We start from the raw sequence: 9,569 nt of genomic DNA, 5'->3' as shown, positions 1-9,569 counted from the left end.
CAAGGGCTTTGTGCTTAAAGTTTTACAGAAGACTCTGGGTACCTCAACAGATGACTGGCAAACATCATGATCACCCAGAGATTTCAGGGCATCAGGTTAACACTGTTCACAATTCAAGGGAATTAAGAGAAGTTTCAAAATGAGATTCACCAGGTCGCAAAGAAGTAAGAACCAAGGGAGGTATAGGGCAAAGTAAAGCAGTGGTCGGAGAAGGCAGTGGCACCCACTCCAGGACTCTTGCCTGGACAATCCCATGGACGGAGGAGCCTGGTGGGCTGCAGTCCATGGGGTCGCTAAGAGTCAGACACGACTGAGCGACTTCACTTTCACTTTTCACTTTCATGCATTGGAGAAGGAAATGGCAACCCACGCCAGTGTTCCTCCCTGGAGAATCACAGAGACGGGAGCCCGGTGGGCTGCCGTCTATGCAGTCGCACAGAGTTGGACAAAATTGAAGCGACTTAGCAGCAGCAGCAGCATGGGAAAAAAAAAAAAGAATACTTCCATAGTCAGGATCCTACTTCTGGACTGAACCATAAAGTTTAACATAATAATAATAGTAGTAGTAATAGTAATAATAACCTGACATCCTGATTCAGTGTCCACAGGCAGCTGCTGAGCTAGGCGAATCCTGCCGGGGCATCCATGGACACGTTGTCAGGGATACAGGATAACTGAAAGCAGAGAGGGCCAAGTGAGGGCATCGGCCCCTCCTGCCCCCTGCCCAGCCCCCATTTGAATTGCAATGCTGGCGGTTAGAAAAAGTGTCTCCATCTTGTAAACACAGCAAATTTGATCTGGAAATCATTGAGAAAACATAAACCCAGAGCCTCATGTGGTCATGTTTACACTATTTCAGCCTTGGTGAAAGATGAGCCTGTTATGGAAGGACTGTTTTTTTTTCAAAGGCTCTTTTCTTTTTAAGATGAAAATCCCGAGTACACATTACTATGAAGACCAAAGTCCTGGCAAAGACACCATAAGGGCCTGAACAAGATTTGATTAAGCAGGTAACAGACATAATGTCACTTTTTTACGTAAAAGTGTCTTCTGCAATTGCAGAAATTCTCAATTATTTTTGAAGTCAGTTCTTTTTGAGGTGGAGATTAACAGTAGTGGAGAAGCTTCTAAACTATAACTTTAGTTAAGAATATGGTTTCATGACTATTTCATGTTTCTCAAATCCCTTCTAAATTTGCAGTAACACGGACAAGGAATTTAGTCCAATTCCCTTCATTTAATCCATAAATAAATAGAGGCACAGATGGAGAAAGTGACTTACTTAAGGACAGAGCTTATTAGTGCCAGAGGCAAAAATAGGACAGTGATTTCCTGATTTCAGCCGGCTCTTTCAGGATATGTCTCTTTCGGGTGTTGTTATTTATGTAACGTTTTGTCCAAGGGCATTTATTAGAAATTGTGTTCTGTATGGAGTTGGTATGGAGCAGGCAATGGGTTTTATTCCATAAACAGGGGCATGAAATAAATACCACGTGATTTTTCTAAAAACAAATTCTGATTAGGAGTGTCTCATTCACTAGGCTGGTGGAGGAACTTACCCATTCGGTCATATGTGAATGTGGCTTGTCCTGGAAGTGGCAGCAGGACACCCACCTAGGAGCCATAGAGGTGGAGCAGTGTCACAGCCTTGGACTTGATGTGTTCACAGACCAAGGTCCCTACAGGCTGTCTGGTCACCTGCTCCTGAACCATGGCCTCTGCTGAAGATGGGGGTCACTGGGCTCACTGAGGCTCTGCCTCTACCCTGGCGCCCTCAGAGAAAGGGGAATAAGGGCTTGGAACCCCAAACTGCTTCCCTTCCAGGTCTGAGAGAACCTCTCCAGCCAATTCTTCCCTCCCCTCTGCTGCTTCCCTTCCCTCTGCTCCCCAGCCTCCCCCACTGCCTCCTCGTAAGCACAATTCCTCTCTAAAGCCAGGACAGAGAGGGAGAGATCACTTGTCTTGAGGAACTCCTGCTTTCAATCCTTTGGCTCAAAAAGTCCTGGAACAAAGAAACTCAGTGGCCTGAGTATTTACCTAGAATGAGAGGGGGGGAAATACAATAAGAACAAATTCCAAATGGATATCTCAATAAATTTTTCCTGCCATGTGTGCCTGTCATCTTACCATGCAGAATTCCGATCCTTTTGTAATGAAAACACTAATGCACTTGTACAGCATCTGATGGTCTACAGGGCACTTCAGACTCACCAACTGGTCGCTTCCACAGGGTGGGTCTTTGTCACCCCATTTTATAGCTGAGGAGACCAAGGTTCACTGAAGTGATGAGATATATGTGGTTCTTTTTTCCTGGTCCTAAGAAGAGGGTGGCAAGCCATGCGTGGCAAATATCCTCTGAACTCGTCCGAACTCTCAGTAAACTCCACACCTGTCAATACCACTCCATGATGTATTTCCTCCTTCACTTCTAAACAGCCGGATGAACTTGGGCGCAACAGCAAATGTGACTTTGAACATTCCTCTAGGGCGAGTTCCATTGTTTTTGTTCACTCAACTTCAAGGTAAAAAAAAAGGACCACAGATCATAAACAATTTCCCTATTTTTGTTCCTCTTCAGCATTTGAAGGTTTGAAAAAGCATGAATGATGAAAACAATTGTTAAATTCCCTAGGGCTATTTGGCTGAGGTCTTTGTGCCCTGGTACCAAGGCTCCTGAGACCATGTCCTCAGCCTCTGTCTCCTCATGCCCAGCCTTATTTACACCTCCAACAGGGCTGTGGTGTTGACTGGTTGTCAACTTTGTCTCCCTGGGGAAACAGGCTGCAAACCTACTCAATCACTGCTAAGTCGCGTCAGTCGTGTCCAAGTCTGTGTGACCCCATAGACTGCAGCCCACCAGGCTCCCCCATCCCCAGGATTCTCCAGGCAAGAACACTGGAGTGGGTTGCCATTTCCTTCTCCAAAGCATCAAAGTGAAAAGTGAAAGTGAAGTCGCTCAGTCGTGTCCAACTCTCAGCGACCCCATGGACTGCAGCCTGCCAGGCTCTTCCATCCATGGGATTTTCCAGGCAAGAGTACTGCAGTGGGGTGCCATTGCCTTCTCCGACTCAATCACTGATGTGTTCTGAATCTTTGTGTTACCCCCAAATCCACATGCTGAATTCTAACCCCCAGGGTGATGGTATCAGGAGGTGGGGCCTCTCCTCTGGGAGGAGATTAGGTCATGAGGGTGAAGCACTTATCAATGGGATTAGTGCCCTGATAAAAGGGATCTGGAAGACTTTCTTTGCCCCTTCCTCCCTGTGAGGACACAGTGGGAAGACAGCCTTCTATGAACCAGGAAGCAGGCCCTCATCAGACACCAGACGTCCTGGTGTCTTGATCTCGAATTTCCAGCCTTCGGAACTGTGAGAAATAAACTTCTATTGTTTATTAGTCTCCCAATCGGTGGTATTCTCTTATAGCAACCAGACTGGACTAAGAGAGTCATTCAGAGCATCCAATCACTCAGCAATTTACCAAGCTGCCTTGATATATGAGGCACTGTTCTAGGAAGTCCGATATGATCACAACCAAAACCAAGTCCCTCCCTCCATGGACTTCCTGTTCTGGGTGAGGAGGGAGACATGACAGACAATCAATAGAAATAAATAAATAATACCTCAGATGATGCTAGAGGCATGAAGAAAATACAGCAGAGTAAGCAGGATCTTCTAGAGAATAATGTCTCCAGAAGGATCCAGGGACTCTTAGTGCAAGAACTCAGACCTCATCTCTGTTTGCTAGCCCTTTGAGCAGGCAGGGAGCGTGGAATATCAGCACAGACATGCCCTGGAAGCTGTGGAGGTTATGCCCGTTCATAAAACTCCTGGGACACAGAGGCCATCCAGGCTGAGGCAGGTGAGCATGGGGTTGAAGGTCACAGTCACTTCGCCGTCCACCACCCACCCTCAGCGTAGCCTTCCCTACCTCACTCCACCTCTCTGGAGCCAATATTTGTGTGTAAAGTCTGGAGGGATATAGCCAAACCATTGATAGAGGAGGTATCATCTGAGAGTGGAGTGAGGAGAGTAAGACTGCAGTTAGGGTTGGGCTAGGGGAAGTGTGGGGCTTTTGTTTCTAACTCTAAATTTATATTTTTTTCAAACTTTTAAAATTAAAAAATAATCATATATTGTATAGCTTTAAAGTTAAACAAAAAGCAGTATTACTTCACTAGGCTGTGGTTGTCTTTTGCTAAGTTTTGACTTTGGTGTCACTCTGGGATGTGACCTTGCAGGACTCTAACACTTGCTGCTGGACTGTCTCATTCAGGCGTGCAGGCTGCGCACTGCACAACTCAGGACTGTCTCATTCAGGCGTGCAGGCTGCGCACTGCACAACTCAAGGGGGGACCATCTCACGGTGCCCTCTCGATAGTGCGAGCTGGGACTCCTCTTCTCCAGAAACTCTCCAGCACTGACCTCATGCCATCTCATGCTCTCTGCTCCCCGTTTCTGAAATACATAGTGTCCCTTTGTCCTCTTTCCATACACTCGTTCCTCTTAGGAAAAGTGTCTCTTTACCGTCTCCAACCGTAAATTTTTATCCTTTCAAGACCTAGTTCAAATATCTCTTTTTCTCAAAGGTCCCTCAGCAGAATTTCTTTATTTTGTCCCTACCACTATGACTTCTTCTACCATGTTGGTTTGTAAATTTTCCCAGTGGACTCTTGTGGACAAAAACTTGATGCTATTAATATATTCATTCGATTTCTTCAGAGTGCATTGTGTGTAACATGAACAATGGGATGAGTGAATGAATACCAGTGACAACACTAGAACCTTGGTTTTTAGCTTGATTGTCCAAAAGGCTTTCACAATTAGACATAGTTCTCAAACTGTTCTGCAAAATGTATCTCTTAAAAGATTCTTCTGAATTTTAAGAAGAGATTCAATAGGCAAGTATTAGGATAATGTTGCTACCTACTTAGAGGTTTTAATATGCTAAAAATCATTTTGCATCACCAAGAAGGGGAAAAGGAAACCAACTCCAAACTTGATTACTGACTTACTTTTTCATAAATACCTGTTCTCTCAAGAGATCTAGTGCTATACTTTCTCAATACCTAGGTTCCACTCGGTCAAAGTTATGGTTTTTCCAGTAGTCATGTACAGATGTGAGAGTGGACCATACAGAAGCCGAACACTGAAGAATTGATGCTTTCAAACTGTGGTTCTGGAGAAGACTCTTGAGAGCCCCTTGGACAGCAAAGAGATCAATCCTGATTGATTGATTGATTGATTCAGGAAAACAATCCTGAATATTCATTGGAAGGACTGATGCTGAAGCTAAAGCTCTAATACTTTGGCTACTTGATGTGAAGAGTTGACTCACTGGAAAAGACCCTGATGCTGGGAAATATTGAAGGCAGGAGGAGAAGGAGACAACAGAGGATGAGAGGGCTGGATGGCATCACCGACTTGATGGACATGAGTTTAAGCAAGCTGTGGGAGTTGGTGATGGACAGGGAAGCCTGGCATGCTGCAGGTTGCAAAGAGTTGGACACAGCTTAGGAACTGAACAACAACAAGGTTCCATACTCCATAACCAAGCAAAAGGAAAGCAAATCATACGTTAGTAAAAGTAAAGATGGAGGGAAGATTGTGGCCAAACATCAGAGGACTCGTGATGTTGAGCCAAAGCTGGTTCTATTGGGCTGGCTGTATGGAGACCCTTGAAGATGTCAAGTTGAGGATTTGTCAAGTCACCCTGGAGTCACTGGAGAAAAAGCACTGTTAGGGAGCGAGGGTGGATGAAGCAGGAAGACAAATTAGGAGGCAGTTGCTGTATCCTTGGCCAGCAAGAGTAATGGCCTCATATGGTGTGTTGGCAGCAGAACTGAAAGAGAGACAGAGGGACAGAGACAGAGGGACCTTCAGAGAAAGTTGTAAGATGGAATTAGCAGGATTTAGGACTTGGTCACCAATTTAACTGCAGAGTTTGGAGGGATTTAGGTGAAGCTGAGACCAGTGGGCAAAATTGAAGGAAGAATCAAAAAAACTCAGTAATCAAGATAAATACCACTTTAATGCCATATTTTTAAAAATAAAAATTAATGCGAAGCATTTACAATGTATAAAATATGAAAGGATTTAAAGACAGGACATCTTCCTGAGTTTTTCCTTTTGTCTCCATCTACAATATGCCCAAGCACCCCCACTGAACGTGGGAGGTCTCCCGAGTTACAAAGCTGTTGTCCTCTAAGGAGAAGGTAGCAGAGAAGGAATCAGTTTGGGGTAGAAGTCGGTGGGCGTCATTTTGGCTGTTATTGGTATGTTCAGACCCTTCAAGCTGCAGCTGAGGTCCATCCAGTGTATCAGTAAGAAGCTGTCTCTGAGACTGTGCTGTGGGAGAGGGAGAAGAGAGTTTGGGCTCAATATGGAGACCATCAAATTCACTCTCTTCTCAAGATGAACTGTAACCTTTACTTTGCTTCCCACATCAAACAGAATGCGGCGGGGGAAGTTCCCTGGCAGAGCCCATTGCTTCGAAAGCTCAAATTGTGCAACACGTCATCCCAGACCTTCCCTCGGGTGCCCAGACCAGGGCTGGGATCATCACAATCACACCCTTGTGTTCATTCATTCACTGGTTTCTGCTTCTTCATTTCCTCCCCGCTGTCCTGCCCTCTCCCCTCTTCCTCCTGCTGCCAGTTCCAGGGGAGGTGATGAGGACGAGGAAGAGGGTGATGAGGGGAAGACGCAGGCTGACCCGAAGAAGGGAGAGAAGGGAAAAAGAAGAAGGGGGAAGAAGAAGGGGGGAAAAGAGGGTGAGAAAGAAGAAACGATACTGAGTAAGGTCATTGGTTTTCTAAACTAAAATAACTATTTCCTGGGAATGTCAGAGTTGAAAACTGCATCCCCGCCCCCACAGATTACATTGACAAACAGAAGAATGATGCCAGATTAAACTTTTTTCCCTTTTTTAGTAACAAAAGAAGGCACAGATCCAGGGCACAAAGCTGCCCTCAACTGATGCTCCCAACAAGCACCCTGACTAGAGGAACAAGGAGGGAGGTGGTTCCTGGACACAGAAGTGGTGTCTGCACTCAGCTTCTCAACCCCTCAGCTTAACTCTGCAGATGCTCAGAAAATTCCAGGGAAGACAAGTAGTCTAAGGATTAGTGGCTAAAAAAAGTAACAGCTGTCTCTTCTTTGTGAAAGAGAAAGAGAAGAAGGAAGGGAGGGAATGAGAGAAGAAGGAAGGAAGGGAGAAAGAAAGCATTCACCAGGAATGAGATCATTGCTACTGAATCTCAAACTCAGCTTTAACCACCAGTCTTGGACAAACACACCAGACAAGAGAAATGACCCAGAGGATACTGAGCCAGATAGATTGAGTTTGGCAAGGAACTGAGAGTCTCCCAAGTGAGGTTTTGGTGAGGTGAATGTGGTTGCCAGAGAGGCAGCTTCCCTGTAAAACCAGCATGCTGCCCATCCCTGTCACCATAGGGTCATTCTTCAGCCCCGGAGTCAGAATCACACGCACACAGCTACAGATGAGAGGTCCTAGTCTTTCTTGAACTCAGTCAGGAGACCTCTGCCATCAACTTGTCACATGAACTTGGACAAATCATGACCCCTTTTTGGAATTCAGTTTTCACACCTATGCGTTGAGGATGATGGTGTGGGAGAGATTTCCACTTCCTATGGTTCCCAGACTCATGTCCACCAAGAAGCCATATGAGATTCACCAAGGGTGTGATGAGAGACAGGGGCATTTAAACACACCTCCTGGGCCAGCCCCCTAAGTCTGATTCCACAGGTCCCAGAGCCTTCCGGCTGGTGCTAACAACCATGTTAGGTAACTGCTGGACTTAAATGACCTCCGAATCCTTTCCAGTCCAGAGACAACCACTGAAAAAGGCTACTGGAAATTACATCAAGGTCATTGGGAATGGAACTTCCTTTTAAAGGACATAGAAAAAGAGGCAAGACAGCTCACAGATTTAAAAGATTTCAAAAAAATAATGCTCATGATGGGAAATCCCATCCACATAAATAGAGTGGAAAAGGCAATTTTTAAAAAACATTTCCCCTCAACTTCAACTGCTGAAATCTAATCTACAGGCAGTGTAGGAGGGTCAAGGAGGGAGGCCAATCTCTATCTCGAAAGTGATTTACTGTGGAGGTCACAGCGGTCCGTGTTTGGGCCTGTTACAGTTCGCTAAGCTCCACTAAGCTTAGGTATTAAGGGATCCTTCACTGGAACATTTGTGAAGAAGGAAGGAGGAAGGGAGGAGGCCGGCTTTTTCTTTACCCCCAGCTCTGGAGCTGCCTGAGGCCTCTTCTAAGTCTTGGGACCCGACTCTGTTTGTCTTCCTTTCTACCCAGGTTGCTGATGGCCCAGGCCTTCTCTGCCCCACTGCTCAGTGTTTGTTTACGGCAGCGAAGTAGAAAATTGTAATGTCTGTCATTGTTATTGGTTTGTTGATTGTGTGACCACCTGGTTTGCTGGCTCCAGGACAAAGGCAGTAAGTCCCCCTTTAAAGCCCAAGCTGTGCGCTTTAGGAGCAGGAAGAGGGGAAAGGAATGTTTGGATGTCTTTTGTTTGTGGCTGTGTGTTGTTTTGTAAAGAATCATCCAAAGCTGAAATTATTTTAACGAAAACAATCAACCCCTCTTAGCACACTCGTCTCGGCACAAGTCTGCAGTAGAAGGCCTTCTCTTTTTGCAAGGAAATGCCCTGAAACTGAGGAATTCCTCCATAAACAACTTTATCCTTGATTTGCTGTGTTGGAGTTCGATGTGCCATTTCCAGATGTTTTCCTAAGGGCCCTGTGCCCTAGGGTCCACTGACTGCTCTGAGACATCCCTCTGGTCTGCAGAGACCCCACAACTGTTTGAGCAGAAAATTATTTTCTTTTAATTTCATATACTGCCACATTCAACATACACCTTTCATCCAGAGAGGCCCCTAAGATGTTCAAAGGATTCAGAATTACCGACCCACCCCCTACCCTCGAGCCATACCCACCAAATATTTAACATCTGTATTGCTATACCACCCGAAAGTTTTAAATTGAAGGAAGATGTGTTTCTTGCGCTAAATTACTGAAGGAATTTTCGGAGTAGAGTTCAGCTACCTAGGCTGGTTAGGACATCACTGCAAGAAAACCCTTCTATTTTTCCAATTGCTGGAGGACTGTGACTGGTTAGCCCTTCCGTCTGCATCTTGCCTAGAGATGGCACCACAGGCAGTATCTGGTTGCTGGCATATAACTGGCTCTAGTGTGGTAATGCTAACAGTAACTGGCTTCACGGAATGTACTGTACACCAGGCCGTGAGTTCAATGCTTAATGTACATGATTTCATTTAATCCTCATGGCATCATTGTTACCAGCACAGAATGGAATCCATAACAACGCATTTTAAGAGAAAATGCAACAAAACAAATATTGACTATGGGTAAACAATTAGTGATGCCCCCCGCCCCCAACAAAATCCCTATGAATATAAATGACAGTATGCATGTTTGTTTGGTGATAAAACATTCAGGCAGGTTTATAAACACCAAAGTGATTGTTAATATCCAGTTCATGAACCAGATTCAGGTAAGTGTTTAT

Source organism: Bos taurus, chromosome 1, assembly GCF_002263795.3.
Source record: "Bos taurus isolate L1 Dominette 01449 registration number 42190680 breed Hereford chromosome 1, ARS-UCD2.0, whole genome shotgun sequence".
NCBI lineage: Eukaryota > Metazoa > Chordata > Mammalia > Artiodactyla > Bovidae > Bos > Bos taurus.
The sequence above is the reverse complement of the archived record's forward strand: the minus strand, read 5'-3'. Positions refer to the sequence as shown.